The sequence below is a fragment of the Nyctereutes procyonoides genome, unplaced genomic scaffold (genome assembly GCF_905146905.1).
Source record: "Nyctereutes procyonoides isolate TBG_1078 unplaced genomic scaffold, NYPRO_anot_genome, whole genome shotgun sequence".
Taxonomy (NCBI): domain Eukaryota; kingdom Metazoa; phylum Chordata; class Mammalia; order Carnivora; family Canidae; genus Nyctereutes; species Nyctereutes procyonoides.
Genome location: NW_026575121.1, coordinates 20,556,712 through 20,581,725, shown reverse-complemented (window position 1 = coordinate 20,581,725; position 25,014 = coordinate 20,556,712).

Below are 25,014 nucleotides of genomic sequence, written 5' to 3'. Positions count from 1 at the left end.
GAAAGGTGGAAGATTTTTTCCTTTCCTAGAAAAAAAACTTTTAAAGAACAAAGTATTTAATAAAGTATAAAACATTAACTGGTAATTCATAATTAAAATTAATAATTACTTTTGACATTCTCATTAGTATTATAGTTGAAAATGTTGAAATTGGATAGATATTGTTGAGTGCCAAATGGATTTTAAAATTCAAAATCACACTTCAATCACTACATTGTCCTTGAAGTTTTTGTTGTGTTTTTTTTTTTTTTTTTAAGATTTTATTTATTTATGAGAGACAGAGAGAGGCAGAGACACAGGGAGAGGGAGAAGCAGGTTCCATGCAGGGAGCCTGACATGGGACTCGATCCAGGTCTCCAGGATCACACCCTGGGCTGAAGGTGGTGCTAAACCACTGAGCCACCCAGGCTGCCCAGTCCTTGAAGTTTTATACATGTAGGTACTTAGAAGTTTTATTTCTGACCATTACATATTTAGTTCAACCCAAGCAGGACTTGGGAATCCCTCCCTGATGACAGCCTGTAGTCCAAGGATCAACTCTATCAGTATAATCAGGGATTGAAATATTTTTGTTTTGTTTTGTTTTTCGTGCAAAACCGTGGGCCTGTCTCACATTTAAATAGGATTATCTGAATGTGCACCACAGATGTATGAATTAACAAGTTTCCCAAGTGGTTTTCATGTTCACTAAAGATTGAGAACCACAGTTGCATACATTTATATACACTTGTTTTCTTGCTTCTTCATCTCTCTGCACTTAACCTATCCTTCAAGAGTGATTTTAATTTCCAGTCTCCTCAAAGAATTGTCTCTGACAATCTCAGCCAAGACTGCTCTCTTTCCTGAACTGTAGTCAACTTGTAATTTTTATCGGTAAGTTCTATGTTGCCTTAAACAAGTTCCATTAATTTGAAATACTGGCAATTTACAGAGAAGGTGTATAAAGAGCAGTTTTAAGAGTACAATTTAATAAGTTTCGTCATATGCATACGCACATGAAAGCTTCATCAAAATCAAAGATAGTGAGCATATACATCACAGCGAAACTTTTCCTCCTACCTAGCCCATTTCCAGGCAATTGGAAATCTTTAATTAGCTGAGAAAGCTGATTTGTAACTTTTCTCATATTTTTATCTTAGCTTAGTCTTCACTGCTTCTAGATATTTGACTGGATGTTGATTGAGGAAGAAGAGCCAGTGTTTAATATTGTACTGTATATTCCCAGAGCTCTTATCTATGTTTAACACATATTATGCCCTGAAAAAGTTTTATTAAAGAATGAATTGATGACAGCTAGTTATAAACATTTATTATGTAGGCAAATAAATAGTCTGAGAATTTATACTTAACAGCATAAAAACATAGATTGTAGATATTTGATTAGTGTTAGACAATAGTGTAAATAAGATAAGGACTGGCGAGTGACTATTAAAATGACTTATAATAAACAGGCACCTAGAATGAATACTGTCAAACATTATAATGAGAAAAAAATGGTTATACTTTATGGTCAATAAAAAAGGGATTTGGTAGAGGCATGAGCATGGATCAGGCTTTGAGATAATTACTTTGCATAAGGTCACTGGTATTCCCGTATCCAAGTGCCTTTCCTATGCCATATACCTTGCTCCACTCTTATAAGAAAGTGTCAGGTAAACAAAAAATAAATTAATTTTAAGATAGGTACTGTGAGAATTGTCAAGCCTTATGTATTAAGCCCCATCGCATATTTTCAATGTAAATATATAAGTATTACATTATAGGAATATTGACAAATCAGCAGTTAAATTATTTAAAGGCAATGCAGGTTTGATGTAACTAATTTGCAAAAAATGCTGGATGTTACCTTGGCCAAATGTCATTCAGGGTTCATGCCACTCTCTAATTTCATAAAGAAAATTTGGCAAGTGAACAAAAAATACATTAAAAAGACAAAGTTAGGGGTGGCTCAGTCGAATAAGGGTCTGCCTTCAGCTCAGGTTGTGAACCAAGGATCCTGGGATGGAGCCCCATGAAGGGCTTCCTGATTGTGTGCAGTCTGTTTCTCTCTCTCTCTCCTCTCTTTTTCTGCTCTCTCACTCTCTCTCTCTCTTAAATAAACAAGTAAAATCTTAAAAAAGGAAAGACAAAGTTATGCCACCACACAACATATATTCAAAATTATGAGATATTATGTTTTAGGGATAGTGATTAATAGACAATTCAATTATGTAGATATAATGTAAACCTTGTTATTTAAAATCAATCTTTCAAGAAAATATCATTTAAACTTTTAAAAGGAACTTTGAAAAGTCATAGTCCATGTTATAAAAAAAGCATTATAGTTAAAATATAACCAATTGTGTTTTCTAGAAACACTTCATTTTGTTTAGCATAAAATAAAGTTTAAAAAATTAAATAAAACATAATATTGTACAGCTGGCTCATTTCATTTGTGCCCTTCAATTGATATGGTGTGAGGTTAAGAGCTAGAGCTTCAGAGACAAAACCCTTGGTTCAAATATGAGCCTGGTCACTTTCTGGCTGTGTGATTCTGTGCAACTTCCTTAACCTCTGTGCATTACCATTACCATCTGCAAAATTGCTAATAAAATAGCACTTCCCTCAAAGCTGACAGGAGTATTTTTTTTTTTAATTTTTCTTTTTTTTTTTTTTATTTATGATAGTCACAGAGAGAGAGAGGCAGAGACACAGGCAGAGGGAGAAGCAGGCTCCATGCACCGGGAGCCCGACGTGGGATTCGATCCCGGGTCTCCAGGATCGCGCCCTGGGCCAAAGGCAGGCGCCAAACCGCTGCGCCACCCAGGGATCCCTGACAGGAGTATTAAAAAGCAGTGAATATAAAGAAGGTAGTCTAACCTAGTAAAATGGAATTAATTACATTTATTGTTATTACACACAGAAAATAAATGGGCTAACATCTAACTGTATACAAAATCAAAAGGGTAGCTATAAGTAGTATTTTTTAAGGTTGTCTAGCTAATATCAATTAGTGAAAACTGGAATGAATAGAAATTCATTCATATCAGGAATCTTGAGGGCAATAGCTGTGAACTTGCTGTTATATTTAAATCACCTGTCTTAAGGTAAAATAACCAGATAAAGCCAAGTTTGTTTGTTTGTTTTAATGTTTCAAGGTTTACACTCTCAAATATCTTTTTTTTTCTTTTTAGCACCGATTTTATATATATATATATAAAATTTTATTTATTTTATATATATAATTTTAAATATATTTAGCACACTTTATATATATATATATAATTTCTAGGAACATTGTAGGAAATATCTGATTAAAACTCAGAATTTCGCTGAAATCATCTATGATTATTATTATCACTAATTTAAAGCTTACCAAATATCTACCACTTTTCTAAGAGCTTTATCTATGCTAGCTTATTAAATCAACAGTCTGAAAAGGAAGATATTATCTTCATCTTAGCAATGAGAATACTGAACCTCAGTAATCTTAAGAACTCTACTGAAGGCCACATAACTTAGTGGCTGAGATAGCTTTGGAATCAAGGATCCCTGACTTCGATGCCCTGTTCATGTGTACGCACCAGACATATTTAACAGCAGGGGAAGGAAAGCAGTCTGTATTTTGTCATTAGTTGTTCATTTATCTACTATGACTGGCAATTTTTTAGATTTATATATATGAAGAACTATTTTGAATGGATATACCCAAATGATTGATAAATATCTAATAGTATGTAGGCAAACTGTACCATACATGTTCTGTTTTTTTCCTTTGTAAAATTAGAGACTATTTGCCAAATGTTGAGAATAGGTTCAATGGGGCAATTTTTAGCTTCATGAGGAAAGTTAAACATTTTATTTCACTTTATCTTATTGTATTCCAGGAAATGGCAATAGAGCTTTTTCTCTTTTCCTTCTAGGTATTTTTTCCCCATTACTTAGCCTTCTATAATATAATATGGAAAAATTAAATAAAAACTGAATTCTAGCTGCTCCATCAAAAATAGCTTCAATGAGAGTCATGCTAACAGTAAGGTTGTGAAAATCAAAAAGTGGAAAAACATTACCTCAATTTCCATAGGTAGTCATGTTGAGACCCTAAAATGGACTTCAGATAAGGTCAAAATTCCATCAGGTTAAGAAAGAAATATTTACAGACTTTGGTAAATTTTTAACCTATAAAATAATTCCTCAAATCCCTTTTATGATGTGGAATGAAATCCATGTGTAATAGTCATGGGACATATTATTAAGTAATTAATTGTCATCTAAAGATGAGTATATTATAAACTAATACAATATATATAATGGCACAAACCAGAAAATCCTACACTATACTACACTGCACTATACTGTACTACACTATAGAGCTTGTGAAAAATCAATGTACTTATATCTTCTTTTTTTTTCTCTCAATACAGAGTGGAACACTTGTGAATTCCCATGGAAGCAAGGTCAACCACAAAATGTACAAAGACCCTTTTTTTTCATTAGGCATAACAAAATGCAATTTTACCTTTTTAATGTTAGTCTGAGAATGCCATGACTCCTAGGAAACTGTACTTGCAAAGCATCAGCTCACCAATCATTAGCCTCTGTAACTGTCAGCCATAGACACTCAACAGGCCTGCAGTTTTATGTGGCAAAAAGGTTAATACTGAATCCTTAGGTAAAATTTAAAATTTTTCTTGATCTTTGAAAGCCATGGGGAAACTAATAAAGGTATAGCATAGAATTTTGACTTACTTCAACCTTATGATAAACGGATTGATAGTTGAAATGTCTGGTGACTAAAAACTAATGCACATATCATATATACAATATTGTGGCACAATATGTATGGTAGGTAAAAATGATAAAATACAATGTTTTAAAGAAACAGCCACATGATTTCTTTTCTGCTCTCATTTATCTCTCTCAAAGTTTGTTTTGATAAGTTTGCTAGAATACCAACAATTCATAAAAGTATCAACATGTACATTTCCAGCAGTTCATTAAGAATGAAATTATAAAAATTAAATATTTTCCAATTTGATTTATGAGTGTAAGAAACTCTTACTTGGGGACGTCTGTATGGCTCAGTGGTTGAGTGTCTGCCTTTGGTTCAGGTCATGATCCCAGGGTCCTGGGATTGAATGTTGAATGGGGATCCCTGCAGGGAGCCTGCTTCTCCCTCTGCCTATGTCTCAGCCTCTCTCTCCATGTCTTTCATGAATAAATAAATAAAATCTCAAAAAAAAAAAAAAAAAACAACTCTTCTACTTGAATCCATGTTTTCCTGCATTTAAAGGAAGGAAGAAGAAATAAGAAGCAAAAACACTCAAGCATGACAAATTAAACATTTCCCACCATACCTATGTAGGTCCTATATTTGCATTGATATGCTACATATCTTTTTAAAATAAAAATGGTAAATAATAGTCATGTCTAAATGGTCAAATATTTAATCATTCAATAATGTCCTTAATTCTTTTCACAAAAGCAAGTAGATTTTGGCACTTGATTTGTTTATTGCTACTCAATATTAACCAGCACAGTGTTGAAAAATTTGAATGACATTTTCTCCTTCTTCTTCTTCACCTTCTTCTTCTTCTTCTTCTGTTTCTTCTTCTTCTTCTTCTTCTTCTTCCTTCTTCTTCTTCATATAATTATTTTCTAAAATATGATCATTTTTTTATTTTAAGATTTTTAATAATATTCACATGTATTTTTAATTGAGAAATTAAATATGTGTAAAATTTTGCCTAATGCCCAATCAAACAAAATGGTGAGATAAATAACAAAACTGAAGAACAAGACTTTTATTGTAAGCTATGTAGCATATTAATACTTTGCAAGTTTTTAGGTGGATTCCATTTCTTTTTTTTTTTTTTTTTTTATAAATTAATTTTTATTGGTGTTCAATTTACCAACATACAGAATAACACCCAGTGCTCATCCCGTCAAGTGTTCCCCTCCGTGCCCGTCACCCATTCACCCCCACCCCCCGCCCTCCTCCCCTTCCACCACCCCTAGTTCATTTCCCAGAGTTAGAAGTCTTTATGTTCTGTGTCCCTTTCTGATATCTCCCACACATTTCTTCTCCCTTCCCTTATATTCCCCTTCACTATTATTCATATTCCCCAAATGAGTGAGAACATACACTGTTTGTCCTTCTCCGATTGACTTACTTCACTCAGCATAATACCCTCCAGTTCCATCCACGTTGAAGCAAATGGTGGGTATTTGTTGTTTCTAATGGCTGAGTAATATTCCATTGTATACATAAACCACATCTTCTTTATCCATTCATCTTTCGATGGGCACCGAGGCTCCTTCCACAGTTTGGCTATTGTGGACATGGCTGCTAGAAACATCGGGGTGCAGGTGCCCCGGCGTTTCATTGCATCTGAATCTTCGGGGTAAATCCCTAACAGTGCAATTGCTGGGTCGTAGGGCAGGTCTATTTTTAATTCTTTGAGGAACCTCCACACAGTTTTCCAGAGTGGCTGCACCAGTTCACATTCCCACCAACAGTGTAAGAGGGTTCCCTTTTCTCCGCATCCTCTCCAACATTTGTTGTTTCCTGCCTTATTAATTTTCCCCATTCTCACTGGTGTGAGGTGGTATCTCATTGTGGTTTTGATTTGTATTTCCCTGATGGCAAGTGATGCAGAGCATTTTCTCATGTGCATGTTGGCCATGTCTATGTCTTCCTCTGTGAGATTTCTCTTCATGTCTTTTGCCCATTTCATGATTGGATTGTTTGTTTCTTTGGTGCTGAGTTTAATAAGTTCTTTATAGATTTTGGAAACTAGCCCTTTATCTGATATGTTATTTGCAAATATCTTCTCCCATTCTGTAGGTTGTCTTTGAGTTTTGTTGACTGTATCCTTTGCTGTGCAAAAGCTTCTTATCTTGATGAAGTCCCAATAGTTCATTTTTGCTTTTGTTTCTTTTGTTTTCGTGGATGTATCTTGCAAGAAGTTACTGTGGCCAAGTTCAAAAAGGGTGTTGCCTGTGTTCTCCTCTAGGATTTTGATGGAGTCTTGTCTCACATTTAAATCTTTCACCCAAAAGCATAAGATACCTAGGAATAAACCTAACCAAAGAGGTAAAGGATCTATACCCTAAAAACTATAGAACACTTCTGAAAGAAATTGAGGAAGACACAAAGAGATGGAAAAATATTCCATGCTCATGGATTGGCAGAATTAATATTGTGAAAATGTCAATGCTACCCAGGGCAATTTACACGTTCAATGCAATCCCTATCAAAATACCATGGACTTTTTTCAGAGACTTAGAACAAATTATTTTAAGATTTGTGTGGAATCAGAAAAGACCCCGAATAGCCAGGGGAATTTTAAAAAAGAAAACCATAGCTGGGGGCATCACAATGCCAGATTTCAGGTTGTACTACAAAGCTGTGGTCATCAAGACAGTGTGGTACTGGCACAAAAACAGACACATAGACCAATGGAACAGAATAGAGAATCCAGAAATGGACCCTGAACTTTATGGTCAACTAATATTCGACAAAGGAGGAAAGACGATCCACTGGAAGAAAGACAGTCTCTTCAATAAATGGTGCTGGGAAAATTGGTCATCCACATGCAGAAGAATGAAACTAGACCACTCTCTTGCACCATACACATGGATTCCATTTCTTGATTCCACACGTAAGAGGCTTAGAAGTTGCCACTCTGTCTGAACAACAAGTAAAGAGTTAAACTGACTGAAAAAATGAACAACCCTTTTTGGATGCACAGAAGAGATGAGGACACAGGGAAAACTACTTTTCCTAAGGTTAGAGAGACAAATAGGTATACAGGGAGTCATGACTTAACCACAAGCAGGAACCACTACACAAACCAGTACTAGCATAGGAAAATCTGAACAGTAATTGATGAATTGCTAGAGGTTCAATGTGAACATGTCTGAAATTGCATGGTAAATGCAATTTTCATCCAGGAGGATGAAAAGGGCTAAAAACAATTAGAAGAGACAGAGCAAGCATCAGAACAAGACAGGACAGAGATGTTGGATTATCAGACTAGAAATTTAAAATCTATCTGGTTAATATGGCAAGGCCTATAATGCATAAAGTAGGCAGCATCCAAGAACAGATGGGCAATACAATCAGAGAGATGGAAATCCTAAGAAAGAACCAAAAAGAATGACATGGATTAAGACCACTGTCACAGAAGTGACAGAAGAATGCCTTTGATTGCCTCACTAAGAGACTGGGCATGGCTAGAAAAAAAAAAAAATCTGAGCTTGAGGATATCTCAGTAAAAAACACCAAAACCGAAAAACAAAGAGAACAAAGACTGGATAAAAGAAGCCAAAACAATATACAGGGACTGTGAACAAATACAGAATATGTTACAGGTGCATATGGGAATACCAGAGGATGAGGAAAGAGATAAAGAAACTGAAGAAATTAAAAAAAAAAAATTGAGGAATACTGGGTGGCTCAGTTGGCTAAGGGTCTGAGTCTTGATTTTTGGCTCAGGTCATAATCTCAGGGTTGTGAGATTGAGCACTGTATCAGGCATGGAGCCTGCCCAGCATGGAGCCTGCCCAGCATGGAGCCTGCTTAAGATTCTCTATCTTCCTCTCCCTCTGTCCCCATGCCCTACTCATACACTCTCTTTCTCTCTATTTTCAAAAAAAAAAAAATTGACTGAGAATTTCCCCAAATTTCAGACTGCATATTTTGTCAGGTGCCCAAGAGTTAGGCTTCTAATCAGCTTGCAACTGGGAGCTAACTGGGAACCTCTTGCGAGCCTGAATGAGCATGTGGACCCTTCTCCCCACCCCCAGTTGTGCCAACAATAAAACCAAGTCTCTGGCTTCTTGCTAGCAGTTTGTCCCTACATCTAGAGCCCCAACTTTCACAACTGTCACTGATTGATGGGCTTCCAAATCACCTAGCTCTGAAAGCCAACAGGGGCTTTGCATTTGTGAGTCCCTAGGACTGTATTAAACAAAGGAGCAGTTCCTAAACAGATGTACAAGCATTTCTTGTGGCTGTTCCCCCAGTTTTAGTGCAAAGGGAGCAGGCAAAATCACAAGGTTCCCAGTTTCTTCCTGGATGGGGTTTGTCTGCCTTCTATTCCAGTTGCTGCCCAAGGACTGGGCTTCTGATCAGTCTGTGTCTGGGAGCTGACAGGTCACAAGATTAGTAGTCCTCCAGGAGCTTGAACCAATGTGTGAAATGTCTTAAGTCTTCTCTTTCCTAGTTCATCCCAGTGATAAAACTAAGTCTCTGGCTCCTTCCAGAAAGGACTTTGTCCACACATCTACCACCTGAATTCTATGACTCTCATGTGAGGGACTGACTCATAAATCACCAGCTCTAAGAGATCATGGGGCTTGACATTTGTAAGTCTCCTGGGACCACAGAGGACAAAGAGACAGCTCTATATGGGCACACAAGCACTCCAGCAGCAATACAACTTTAATAACATTCAGTTTTCTTCAAAATCCTCTATAAAGTCATTTTTAAAAAATAATGTTGAACTCTATATATGGAATCTATCTCATTTTCATATTTTTTAATCCTTATTGATATATAATTGACATAGCATTATGTTAGTTTCAGATGTACAAAATAATGACTCAATATAGACATATATTGTGAAATCAGTACAATAGGCCCAGTCAGCATCCTTCACCACATGTAATTACAATTTATTCCCTTGGATGATAACTTTTAAGATCTATTCTCTTAGTGGCTTTAAAAATTATCTCACTTACATGTGAAATCTAAAATAAATTAATAAGAAATCATTTCTTTAAAAAAAAAGATTTATTTATTTGAGATAGAGAAAGGACATGAGTGGAGGAATAGCAGAGGGAAAGAATCTTCAAGCAGGCTCCCCACTGAGCTTAGAGTCCCATGCAGGACTAGATCTCACAACCCATGAAATCATGACCTGAGGCAAACCAAGAGTCCAACACCTAACTCACTGAGCCACGCAGGCACCCCAAGAAATCATTTTCATATTTATTTGACGTATTTACTGTGGGCTTCAATGATGATCATATACTTGAAAGACATATACTTGGAAAGATAGAAGAAAGAATTTAAGGACAAATATTTTAAATTAGGCATCGGTGGTAGGGAGCAGAATATTATTCTTCTCATGATAATATCCTACATCCTCACCACCACTGGGAATAATATGGATTTGGAGGGGATACAACAATTTAAAGAAATTTAGGAAGACTTATAAAACATTGTTTTCAAAGAAGACATTTCAAAATATATTTCCTGGAGAAACAGTTGAGATATTCTATCATCTACCTCATAACATATTACTGTCTTCATAGTTATGAAGCCCATCAGACTTTTCTTTCTAAGTCAAGTCAATAACAGAGCAAGGACCAAAGGGGTCTCCTGCAAACTAATGTATCTTGTTTCCCAAATTTCACTCCATCCACATTGTTCAGTTTCCTGAATTAGAATCCAGTGAGTCATTGTGACCCTTTTTTTTCTCAGTGCGGCTGAATCTCTCATCAAGATCTTTGATATTATCCTTGTTTACTCCTGAATTTTTCAGTGCTTACTCATCCCCCACCGATGCGATGATCATTTCACACCCTGATTATTTTTCACCCAAATTGCCATAACTATGTAGTTAATTTCTCTGGTTCTGGTGTAACATGAATTATTTATTTAAACTGATCACAAAAAGAAATAATAAATAAAAAAATAAACTGATCACAGAATTCTCTTTCTATAATATGAACAAGATCATTTGCAATTTTTTTAATCTTTCAAAATTAGATATGATTAACATTATTGTATCCTGAAGGGGTAAATTTTAAAAATAGTACACGTTTTTGGAGATCATTTGAGTAGAGGTTAAAAAAATCTCCTATGATTTCACCCTGTTTTTAGCATTCCTCAACTCAGTTTTGGGTATGATGAAAGAACAAAACCCTATGTATTAATTCACAGAAATCATAAGAGAGATTAGAACTAGATATAGAGAATGTTATATCACTTCTTTTATGTAAGTTATATAAGTCACAAATGTGGATGAAGTCACACAGAAAAACATATAAAGTAAGGTCATAAATGGACAAATGTGAAATTTTAAGATCAGCTCTGGTGGACATTGCCAACTATCCTACAATATGCATTTTCTTCTTCTTTCTAATAAGTTTCAACAAAGTTGTTATCTGTTCATATTTAAAACTAACCATTTCTCCTACTCCTTTGCAGCTAGGTACAGACATGCGACTAAATTATGACCAATGGAACATAAGTAGAAGAGAAATGTGTAATTTCCACATAAGTTCATTAAAAATAAATTTGCTTGCTCTCTTATGTTATCTCTTTATTCCTTCCCACTTGCTGGAATATAGAAATAATGAGGAACAATTCAGACGAAAGACATTCATGGAAGATAGCAAATTAAGAAGATAAAACTGAGGAGCTGGATATCCTTTGGGAAGACCTGCCTATCCACCCTAGATCACCATCAACCTCTGGACCATTCTCTGAGGAAGAAACAAACTTGCAGCTTGTTAGCCAATGTATTTGGGTCTCTCTGCTAGTGCAGCTTAGCCTGGACTTGATGAAAAGCATTCATATGAAAAGAAAAAACGTGATGAAGAGTTGAACATTCAGGAAACTATGGGAATCAGACTAGAATGCTTTCATGAAAGCCAGTGGAGAACAGAATTATCCTAAGGGAGCAGTGGTCAGCAGTACCAAATAATGAAGAGATATTAGGTGAGATAAAACACTGCAAGTATTTATCAAGATATTGGTGAGATAAGAAAACTAAGGAACCTGTTAAAGATTAGGGAAAACTTCTACGGGGAATGATAGTTAATGAGGAACACAGAAACATAGAAAGAATACCAAAATTAAAGGCACAAAATAAATTAGAGACTATGAATACAAAAAATGACTTATCTGAAGAGTTTGATAATTTTCTCTTGAAATATTCGGCAGCCTACATATAGATCCCTATGTTAAAGTCAAAGAATATGGGAGAGTATCAGGAGCTTTCTGATTTCACCAGGCAGTTGATTGTATATATCAGAGGACAATAGAGCAAAGAAGCTAAGGAATCAGGTTCTGGATTTAAATCTTAGCATGTAATAGCTTTGTAATCTTGATAAATTATCTTCTTTTATCATTAGTTTCTCCATCTGTGAAATGTGGATTACATAGTATCTGGTGATCATAATCAACTTTGCTCTGGTAAAAAAAAAAAAAAAAAAAAACACTCCAAATCTCAAGGGCTTAAAACAATAAACAGTTGTCATGGACCTGCAGGATATCTAGGATCCCGCTCCACTTGGATCTGTTTGTCTTGGCCAGGCTCCATTGGGCTTGATTCTAGGCTATGCTTAGCTTCAGGTCTTTTCCAGATGGTTTTTCTGTCCAGAACCCAGAGTGAAGAAACAACCACTATTTAAGACATGTTCTCAAAAGCAGAATGTCTAGAGCCCAAGTAGATATTTGTCATATTTCAAAAAATCTTTGACTAGGATATGGCATTCCTTGTAGCATTACATTCCATTGGCCAAAGTAAGTCAGGGAGGAAGGGACAATAAACATAGCTGGCACATTCCATACTCAGTTAATGTTAGCTGATTTTTTTTTTAGTATTGTTGTTTATAATAATTTGTTTAATATTACATATTTATTTGTACTGAAGGATAATGGGTTATGTGGGGAAGGATGCAAAACAAGAGGAAATTGACACATTTCCCTATTGTTGGGTAAAAAACTGTCCTCACCTGAAGAGGTTCCAGGCAGGATAAGTATTTTTGTCTACTGAAAGTTAAGAAAACAACTGGGAATAGTTTTTCTGTTCTGAGAATGAGTTGAAGTTATTTAGGAAGAAACAGAAATTTTAGAAACCTACCTCCCCCAAAGGAGAAAGGGCTTCTTGGAGGAATTAATTAATTTAGAGGATAAAAGAATTATTTTTTAAAAGATTGTTTAAATTAATTTGAACTTTAACACAAACATCACTGAAATGTATTTCCCCAAATTTTGTGCGTCTTCATTTTCATTAGTCCTATTTATATTTTACAAGTTTTCAAAATATCATGTTCTATCCTTCCCAAATTCCTTATATCGTAATCACAAACTTAGCACTGTTTAAACAATTTTGAAGAACTCTAGCGTAGTATAAAAGGTCTAATGGGTTCTGGAAGGGCACATATTCCATCCATATCCAAGTATGGGTTGTGTGGGGCCAACATACTGGTACTATCAGGTTAGTGCCTCACCATAAATATTTTCTGTCAAATACATTTTCTCTTAATTGATCTGGAGCACTTTAAGGAACAACTCAAAGGGCAAATATTTTTATGTAAATTCAAGCATTCCATTTCTGAAAAAAATCAGTTTTTCCTTGTCGAATAACTTGCCAACCCATTTCTTCAAAGCAAAGAATGAGAGCTTTTGACAAGTGCATCTTAAATTATCAAAAGTGTTTTTAGATACTAATTAATAAAGCTATTAAATTTGACATCATCATTACATTGAATACCAATTAACATAATGCCAATTAACACAATGTCAATTAACACAAATGCTAATAATGGTTTACTCATTTAGAGTAAATTAACATTTGTATTTGATAATCACTTGTTTCATATATGTAATTAGTAAAATTAATTAGCAGAAAAGAAATTACATATATGACGTATTATTACTACATATACAGCTATAGCTATTTATCATCAATCTTCTATCTCTAGTTTTAGAACAAAATTGAATGATTAGAAGATTAATTTCCAGTAGATTTAATCTTAAATAAAAAGCCAGTAAAATACTTTGGCCCAGGTGTACTTAGATAATAAAAATTTGTCCTAATGATGATCTCATCTTTGGGGGCACATAATTGCCTTAGCTTTTATGATTTCATATCTTCCAAGTCAACAGGGCTCCCTTGCTATTCCAGGTGTCCAGTGCAGAACTCATGAAGATTTGTTTTCCCATGATTTAACACAAGTTACAAAAAATACTGCCAAGCTGTTCGATTCCATCGGTAAATCTCCCTTTCCATGTTTTCTAAACTCTTTTATAAGCTGATCCTAGCTCATTCTCTTCTCCAGAGTCATTTTTAAAAATCAAAATGTATATAAATTGGAACGCCCAGGTGGCTCAGTGGTTGAACGTCTGCCTTTGGCTCAGGGCATGATCCCGGAGTCCCCAAATCGAGTCCCGCATCAGGCTCCCTGTATGGAGCCTGCTTTTCCCTCTGCCTATGTCACTGCCTCTCTCTCTCTTTGTGTCTCTCATGAATAAATAAATAAATAAAATTTTTTAAAAAGCATATAAATTTTATAATTCAATTTCCTGTGTATTAATGTATTTTCAGACTGTAATTTAAACACTGGTACAGTGTTTCAATATCACTTAAAAGATGCCACTTTTGAATTCAAAATCTGTCTTCCTAAATATTATCTATAATATCTTCAGACATTTTGTTTTTTCCCAATGAACACTGAATTCAGTGGAAATGGCAAGCAAGTTTGAACTAAAATCCAATGCTGTATTTCATGCTGAAAAGTAAAATAGAACTCCCACAGATAGAACATGAGCATTATAGACAGACAGACATACTGATGTGGATTCACACTGGAGCTGAGCCACATGCTAGTTAACCTAATGTAATCAAGATCTTTTTTAAAAAAAAATTTTAAATTTATTTATTCATGAGAGACACACAGAGAGGGGCAGAGACATAGGCAGAGGGAGACTCGATCCCAGGACCCCAGGATCATGTCCTGAGTCCAAGGCAGAAGCTCAACCACTGAGCCACCCAATCGTCCCTGTGATCACATTTTTAAATGAAGTCTCAGTTTTCTCACCTGTAAGATAGGTCAGATAAAATAGACATTATATAGTCAGTATTTAAGTCAGGTCTTTCAATTCAGTATCACCTTATTAACTATAGAAATATTATCAGTTGCTTGTAAACTAACTTAAACACTATCAGAGGGCTGCCTGGGTGGCTCAGTGTTTGAGCATCTGCCTTGAGCCCAGGGCATGATTCTGGAGTCCTGGGATCAAATCCCACATTGTCTCCCTGTAGAGAGCCTGCTTCTCCCTCTGCCTGTGTCTCTGCCTCTCCCTCCCTAGTCTCTCATGAGTAAATAAATAAAATATTAAAAAAAAACACTATCAGAAAATATATTATGACATGTATAATTATAAAACGTTCATTGGAATGTTTCTTGAGAGATTGGATAACAAGATTGATAATAAGTCAAGATTCAAGTTCTTTCTTGTAAATTCAGAGCCCCTTCTTAAACCCTCTGAAATGTAGAGTCTAAAGCCCCTTCTCTCCCAAGCTGTTGTCACATCTTCCTATTTTGTTCCCTTCAGAATATTGCCATCTACAAGCCTCTATTTTCACTAGCCCAGAGAATCATTTTCTGTCTCCCCCACTAGAGGGACCAGACAAGTTCATGGCATAGAGTAGACATTCAATACATATTTGCTGACAAACAAATATTTTGAAGGGAGATCCAATTTTATTCTCAAGTTTGTGAATTGAGCCAGACACCATTTGTACTTTACAAGTATCCAGTTGTTCAATTAATCTGTATTTCTTGTGCAAAATGGAAAAAATATAAAATAAATTCTTATAAAGAACTGTTAGTGCCATGAGTGGTTCACACAAGAAAATGAAAGTTATTTTCTTTTGGGACCTGGAACACTTTGCGTGGATTTCATCATTTTTATGTTGTTTCGCTTAAGCTATTTTCATGACTTTATGGGCTTACTAAGAACCACAACATTTAACTTTTTGAGGTATTTATGCTACTGCAATGATTTCCAGGAACTGCATTCTTTCTTTTTTAATATATGTATGTATGTATTTTTGAAAGAAAGAGAGAGCATGTAAGTAGGGAGAGGGGCAGAGGGAGAGAGAAAGAGAAAATCTCAAGCAGGCTCCATGCTCAACCCAGAGCCCAATGCAGGGCTGGATCTCAGGACTCTGAGACCGTGACCTGAGACAAAATTAATAGTCTATCGCTTAAGCAACTTAACCATCTAGGATGTGCCTCTCCTAAAACTGCATTCTAATTAACTAAAAAAAAGCCTATAAATGTGAATGTAAGTTTTGCTTGAATATAGAAAGAGGACTAGTGCACTTTATAGAGAAAATAAAAGTAAGTCCTCCACCCTCAACCTGCTGCTTCCCTCCTTGATCACCCTCTCCACTCCCCCCACCCCAAGTAAATTCCTGGCTGGATAAAAGTTGGAAGGAACAAAAATCATGCTTTCATGATAATCAATTTTATCATGTTTACCTGAAAAAGCCTGAGAAATTGAGATGGATAATAACACTTTATTAATGAAGTAATCATCATTTAAAATTCTTTAATGGTCACAAATCCTGAAATGTACTGTATCACAAATTAAGTCTTATATTAATATTTTATTCAATTTCATTAAAACTAATTATAATTCTTTGTAATACACCCAAGCAATTGCTCTTGTTTCTTACAATTCCTAAATCAGTGCAACTACAACTCAGTACATTTATTAGTATCCCCTTAGCTATATCTTAGTCATGCTATGTATCTTTAGATTTCCTAATCTTTCCTAATAAATCAATCCCTCTTATTCCTTCATTATATTTCTCCAATATTTATAAATTTCATCCATTTTTACACATGTTTAATTTTTTCAGGAACTCAAAGATTTTGTTGAGACCTATTAATTTCTTCTTTATTAAATGCTATATATTTTCTTTGCAGTGTGGGTTAAGATGTGACTTTTTGTTTCAGTTCAGTTCATTATAGGAATAAATGAACCCTTAAATGATGCCCTTATAAATGTAATATTCTAGGCATTTTTAATTTCAAGGTTTTTATTTCATGAATCTACTCATTTGCTTCCATTTAAGTATCTGGCACTTGAATACAGTACTAAGTTTTCAATTAAGATTTTTCTGAACGTAAACTATTTGATACTAAAAGTCTAGTCTACCTCAAAACTTTCTCCATCTGTATTACAGCAGAGATGACTAACAGTTCCAAAGTGTGCTGGGCACAATAAAAAAATAACAAAAAAGACCAGAAGATATCACACCAGAGATAAAGAATGGACACAAAAGCTTCCAGAGAGAAACTAATAGGTCAACTACAATAAAACAAGGATCAAATGGCATCAGATTGGGCAATAATAACACTAGATATTAGAAGATGACAAAATAAAACTTCCAGAGTTCTGAGGGGTCATGATTTTTATCCTACATTTCTATACCTAGAAAAACAATAAGTGAATTTTGAGGATATAATTAAGGTGTCTTCATAAATGTGAAGATTAGGAATATTTATCTCCCATTCGTACCTTTGTTGAATGTGCTCCAGAAAAACAAGGTAGTAAAAACATGTAATCTGGGAAGGAAAAGTAATGTATCAGGAAAATATAGAAAGGAAGGGGTCTTTGCATCAAAGGAAAAGCCTAAAGACTGATCAGCCATATTGGAGCAGCACCCATCTGGAAAAAATGTCTAAGCAACAGATTATCTTATGCATGAAAATGCTTGGAAAAAAATTAAGATATAGTAATGGAAATTAAGAGAAATAAAATAGCAAAGTACTCAAAAAGTCTGGTGTAGGGAAGTTGTTGATATAATTATATTAAAATATTTAAATTTGAGAGGATCCCTGGGTGGCCCAGTGGTTTAGCGCCTGCCTTTGGCCCAGGGTACGATCCTAGAGTCCCGGGATTGAATCCCACGTCGGTTCCCGGCATGGAGCCTGCTTCTCCCTCTGCCTGTGTCTCTGCCTCTCTCTCTCTCTCTCTCTCTCTCTCTCTCTCTCTATCATAAATAAATAAATAAATAAATAAATAAATAAATAAATAAATGTTTTTAAAAAATATTTAAATTTGCTGAGTACCTGGGTGGCTCAGTCAGTTGATTGTCTGACTCTTGATTTTGGCTCAGGTCATGATCTCAGGGTACAGGGTCAAGTCCCACATCTGGCTCTGTGCTCAGTACAGAGTCTGCTTAAGAATCTCTCTTGCGCGCTCTCCCCAACTCACTAGCTGTCTCTCTTTCTCTCTCTTTCTAAATCAATAAATATGAACTCTTTAAAAGTTTATTAAATACTTAAATTTGCAACAAACAGTACATATGTCTATATATATGATCATATATAATTTATATAATGTATATATATATATAAAGTTACATGGGAAATGATAAGAGAGTTTAAACTGCCTCTAGTAAAATGAGAAACCAGTCTTTAATTTTTAACATCCATAAATCAAGAAAAAAATAATATAAACACTTTATAAGAAGTAAGGCTTTGGGGCATCCTGGGTGGCTCAGAAGTTTAGCGCTGCCTTCAGCCCAGAACCTGATCCTGGAGACCCGGGATGAGTCCCACGTCGGGCTCCCGGCATGGAGCCTGCTTCTCCCTCTGCCTGTGTCTCTGCCTCTCTCTCTCTCTCTCTCTCTCTCTCTCTCTCAGTGTCTCTCATGAATAATAAATAAAAATTAAAAAAAAATATTAAAAATAAAAGAAGTAAGGCTTTGGAGTGCAGAGCTAAAGGAAATAGTGTTGTAGAAAACTGGGTTTTCCTTATTATTGGGAGTAGTAGGAGGCAGCATTCCAAGATGAGCCCAAATGTCCCTCCCCCTTATATTATCTCTTGGGCAGAACTCTTGAATACGATGGAACATCTCTCTCATGATTCTGTTATATTATACGGAAAAGGCAATGTTGCATGTGTAACTGAGGCTTTGGAATTCACCAGTGGGTAGGGGTTGAAAAAGTTTTGAGCAATGTAAGAAAACCCTTAGATTAGATTGTCTTGAACAAGGTGCCTGGATGGCTCAGTAACATAAGCACCGATTCTCTATTTGGTTCAGCTCAGGTCATGATCCTAGGATCCTGGGATCAAGTCTTGCATCAAGCTCCCTGCTCAGCAGTTTGCTTCTCCCTTTGTCCCCCCCCCCCCCCCGCTTGTGCACGTGCTCTTCCCCTCTCTCTCTCTCTTTCTCCCTCACTCACTATCAAAATAAGTAAATAGGGATGCCTGGGTGGCTCAGCGGTGGAGTGTCTACCTTTGGCACAGGGCGTGATCCCTGGGGTTCCAGGATCGAGTCCCACGTCGGGTGCCCTGCATGAAGCCTGCTTCTCCCTCTGCCTGTGTCTCTGCCTCTCTCTATGTCTATCATGAATGAATAAATTAATAAATAAATAGTATTTTAAAAAAATAAGTAAATAAAATCTTCAAAAAAAAAGATTATCTTAAACTGTTAGTGCAATATGTATTTAAATGTGCTACCAATGAGTTTTCAGAAGAGCACAAGGAACAGGAAGAAGAAACACTAAATCACCTTAGAGAAAGTCTAAATCACTGGGTGTAGACTGATGGTAGAAACCCGGGAGGACACAGCTGACAAAGTCTCAAAAGAAAATAAAATAGTGAGCACTGGAAACCAGAGGACAGGGTATCCTGTTATGTAGTAGCAAAGCTCAGTAAAATTGTCTACTATATTCATGTGGGAAGCAGAACTTGTAAGTGATGAATGTGAATATTAAGCTAAGGAGATCTCCAAATAAAATGTTACAGGAATGGCCTGGTTTCTTGTGTTGCTCAAAGTAAAACATAAGAAAAATAGAGAGAAATAAATGGAAGAACTGTTAAACAAAAAGGAAATCAGTATGTGATGATTTAGAAGATTCTCAGGCTATCCATATTGCAAAGTGTTGAAATTAAGTTGGCTGCTTTAAGTGACATGAAAAAGTAAATGAAGGTGTCGGCTGCATAACCTTTTGCTAAAAAGTCAGGAAGATCCAAATGTCATAGTGTACAGTCACACAAAGTCTCTCTCAAGAGATGAAGGCTGTGTGTGCTTCACAGACCTTCTCCATCCAACCAGAGGACCTCCAAAGCATAAGGCCATTGTCCTCAGCCCTCTCAGCAGGGGGTCAAGATAAAGAAAAAAAAAAATCCCCAAAAGATGTGTCTGTATGGCTTTTGCTCAATGGATTAAAACTTGGTGAAGTTTAAAAAAAAAAAAATTGAAACATTTTGTGAAATCGTTAGCAGTAGAAACACTGCCAGCTTGAAATTAAAAGGAAAGAAAGAGTACTGGTAAAGAAGGGGGCTGTTTGATCCCCCAAATCTATTGACAGCAAGGAGGTGGATAACACCACAGTCGCTACCCACCCCCATCCGTAGTTTTGCTTTCTGTGGCCTCACTTTCCGCAGTTTCAGTCACCTGTGGTCACGGACAGTCTGGAAGCAGGTAAGCCTCCCTTTGACATGTTGTCAGAAGGCCAACCATAGCCTAAGGCTACATAACAATGCCTTGGTCATTGCCCTCACTTCATTTCATCACACGTCATTTTATCTTCTCACATCTTCACAAGAAAAGTGAGAACAGCCCAGAAAGATATTTTGGGAGGGAGAAAAGGACCACATTTACACAGTTTCATTACAATCTATTGTTGTAAATGTTCTATTTTATTAGTTATTGTTACCAATTTCTTACGGTATCTAATTTATAAATTAAACTTTACACACGTCTGTATGTACAGGAAAAAACATTCTAATATAGGGTTCAGTGCTATCCACGGTGTCTGGCATCCACTGACGGTCTTGAAACACATGTCCCATAGATAAAGGGGGGCCTACCATACTCAGTTGCCATCAGTTGTTAATATTCAGGGGTAAGGACTAATGATGTAGAGGGTGGAGCCAATAGTACAGAGGGAGGAGAGAAAAGCCAAGAGGACAGAGCAAGGGCCACATAGAAGGATTACTCCCAACCCTTTGAAGGGGTGGAGGAAACACTCCAAGATGTGCCACTTCGGCATAAAGATTATTTTGAGTTAAAAGTAATCAAAACCCAGCAGATACAAGAAAGGCTCTCTTCTCTGCCTTCTCCTCAACTGCTTAAATTTACATTGGAAAGGAGAGCCTGCAAGAGTAAAGAAAGTACAACAAAGACCCCTTTGACCTAAGAAATTCATCTGCATAACTGGGCAACTTTTGTTTTCCTGAACATTTCTTTTCACCTTCTTGCTAATGGTCTTTCTTCCCATTGGATACTCAGACACTGCCTTAGCTCATACAAGCTTCTTGTTGCCCCATTGTCTGTGGAATTTCATGTCTATATGGATTCCCCATACATATGCCTATTAAATTTGATTTTCTCCTCTTAATCTATCTCAAGTCAATTTGCTTCTAAGTCCAGCTAGAAGGATCATGGGGCAGAGGAAATCCTTCTTCCTCTCTAATACCTTGAAGCCTAATCAAGGAACTACAGCTGGAGTTTACTCAATTCGATTTCAAAACTGCTTTGGACTGGTAAATCTTTAACCTTCCATTTCCCCACTTTTTAAACCAGAATATCTATTACTATTAACCTACACCTGTCTATCATTGTATTTTGAAATTTTGGGGTCAAAAACTTGTGTTGATTTCATCATATCACAGATTAAAGAGAATTTTGCCCCAGAATGAGTGACACACAAGTGCCTTATCCAAGCTGGGTTTACATATCTTAGATGACTTGATTTAGATTTAGATGAAAAGATTTTGAACTGATCTAATCCTCTTTTTTTTTTAAGATTTTATTTATTTATTCATGAGAGACACAGAGAGAGAGAGAGAGAGAGGCAGAGACATAAGCAGAGGGAGAAGCAGGCTCCATGCAGGGAGCCCCATGTTGGAATTGAACTCCGGACTCTGGGACCATGCCCTGAGCCAAAGGTAGACAGTCAACCTCTAAGCCACCCAGGGGTCCCTGATCTGATCCTGTCTTGAGGATCTTTATGAAGACCTATAGATGGAGTGGATATATTTTGCTTGTATGACAGATGTGGAATTTCAGGAATCAGAGAACTAAAAAGGAATAACTGATATCTTTATAATGTTAAGTCCTCTCATCCAAGATTATGAAATGTCTCCAAACATTTTTTTAAAGTTTTCAAATTCTGTACATAAGTCTTATATCTTTAGGGTTAAGTTCATTCCCATATACTTTATAGAGAATCAGTTGTTTTGTTATTTGAATGGCATCTTAATATTTGTTATATTTCTATCATTTATTATTTTATTATTTATATGGAAAGATACTAACAAGACTGAGAAGTAAATCTTATTACAGTAACTTTCCTAACCTGGCTTATTAGTTTTTACAGTGTACAGGTTGGTTTTGAAGGTTTTCCTATCCATATGGTCAGATCATTTGGAAATAATGAGTTTTAAATTCTTTTACTCTTTACATCACTTTTTTTTTCTTTTTCTTCCTCCATACCATTAGTCAAGACCTTCATTTCTAGACTTAATGGTAGTGAGGGTATTTGTTTTATTTCCAAGAAAAAATACAAAGCTCCATGTTCAATACAAAGTTCTCAGTTGTTTGGGAATCCATAAAGTTAGTCAAATTAACAGCTTGCCCTAGTATTCTGATTTTTTTTTCTAAAAAATAGCAGATGCTGAATTTTCCAAATTCTTTTTTTGATAATCGAGGTACTCATACATGTCAATAGTAATGTGGGAAATATGGCATTGATACATTTTTAGAGGTTGAACTCTTCTTATATTCCTGAGGGAAAAAACCTTCTTGATCAAAACGTTGTGTAATAATTACTAATACTTAATTTAAGCTTTAGTATTTTATTCTATAACTAAAGAGGCTGTTGTTTTTTTCACACTTTTTTTTATTCTGAAACAAATTGAATAAGGTGGCAACTGACTATTCATTAAAAATTTGTTAGAACACCCTAATAATAAAAACCTGCAAGGGTATTTTTTACTATAATTCAAGTTTCTCTCAGACTTATCTAATAAATTTTATTTGACCCATTTAACGTGTTTATTATCCAATATCATGTTTCATCCACATAGCTGTTTTTAAAGCACAATAATTTAACATTTTCCTTGTATCTGCACTTATTCAAACTTTTTAATTCTCTATTGGTTCATTTTTATGTTTTCACTCTTTTGATTTGGTTCATCTTGCCAAAAGTCAGTGCCCTTCATTGTTAAAAAAAAAAAAAAAAAGTTAAAAAACTTGTCTTTAGTGCTGCTCATGTTCTCTATTTAACTGATTTTTGTACTCTTATTATTCCCTTTGTTTGCTTTTTGTTGTACCTTTTCCAATTTCCTGAGTTAAATGCTAAGCTTGTTTGCTTAATTGGTTTGCTTATTATTTTTCTTGTTTCCTGAAAAAAAAAAATGCACTTACAGCCATAAAATTCCTTCCAAGGACTGTATTCACTTTTTCCACAAAATTTTCATCATAATATTTTCATTGCCATTAGTTCTGTTATGTAATCTATTTTAGAATTTCCTTTACAATCTAAAGCTTATTTAGTAATATGTTATTTAAGTCCAAACATAAAGAATATATTTAGCTCTATTTTACTTAATAATATCAAAGATTATTGCATTTTGGTAAGAAAAATGCTCTGGTGGCATTTACTTTTTAGAATTAATTGAGACTTCTTTTGTAATTTAATAAAATTTCAAATTTTTTTTAAAATTTCAATTTTTTTTAAAGCTCTCTATATGTTCAAAAAGAATTTGTATTCTATATTGGGATCAGAGAGAAAAAAGTCTTTTATCTTAAATTTTCCAACTCCCTCATTTTTTTTTCTTTTTTCTAGCGGGAGTATTTGATATATGGCTTAGTTTAAAATTACTAATTTGTTGCACAGCTATTCAGCCTGTCATTTATTATATACACTGTGGCATTTATTTAATTATATTTCTCATAGCAAATATTTGCTCATGTCTTATAAATATTACTCCTATTCCTTTAAGTAATATTTATTTTAAATTATTGATCTCTCTGTATCATGGTTCTTTTGTAGTCTACTTTAACATAGAAAAATTCCTTTTGGAACTTCCTTTATCTCTACCCCCCAAGATCTGTGTTAGCAATCATCCCCAAAGCATATAGCTCGCTGATAGACATCTGAAGGATCTGGTGACTCAGGTTTTACTAGAGAACAGTAAATGACACTTTCCTAACAGTAGCTGGTCCCCTCAAGGTCCTAGAAACCTTGCTTCCAAAATTCCCTAGAGACTTAGGCTATCCCTACATCCCTCCCAAAGTTTAAGTATATAATTAGCCACTCTCTATGGCTGACCCCAGGGCAGCTCTTTCTGCTCGTGGATCCTATCCCCATGCTTTAATAAAACTACCTTTTTGCACCAAAGACATCTCAAGAAATCTTTCTTGGCCGTGAGCTGTGAACCCTAACATCTTTCCTACATCAGATATAATTTGTTCAGTGTCCTCTTTCTTTTAGATTGGTTTTACTTTTCCAGCATCTAGTCTTTTTGATCTCTGATTTCTTATTGCCCTAAAATTAATGTTTCAGGGATGACCAATGTGTCTGTATCCTTCAAATGTCTCTAAAGAGAATTGAGAGAAAGTGTTCAAGTGCGCAACCGCTGACTGGCCCACTGGCTGTTCAGTCCACCACACAGTTTAACTCAGGAATTTATATGGCTAGAAAAAGGCAGCTACAGGATGAGGCAGTTTCCTTAATTTGGAATCCACCAGCCACAGGAGGCAGCAGGGATTAAGAAGGAATAATTGAAGAAAAGAATCCTAGAAAGCAAATGATGGGCTTCACTGATTTCATCAAATCCTCAGGGTTGTTTTGTTACCAGAAATAATTCCACTTGCACTGGGTTCTCCATGGGGCAGACAAGGGCAGTAATTGTTTTACAGCAATGGGCAGGGGGTGGGGGTAGGTTATAGCAGATCTTAGAAGCTTTCTCCCACCTCAGCTCCCTCTAAAACTTCTGGTGAAGATTGGCCCCAGGCTATGGCTCCCAGCAAAAGTATATAGATACCTACAGCAGTTCACATCAGCTTTCAGGCCGCCCAAATATTTCTCAGAACTTTTTAGTTCATTCCTCCGATCCATAATTCTCTCTCACGTTTGCAGTTTGTAGAGTTGATTAGAACAGGAGAAAGCCTGGAGTGATTTTTCTTTCCTGTCTTATGAAACAGAGGCTGAATCTTGTCCTGAAGATTATGTGGCTTATTTTTTGTTGTTTGTTTG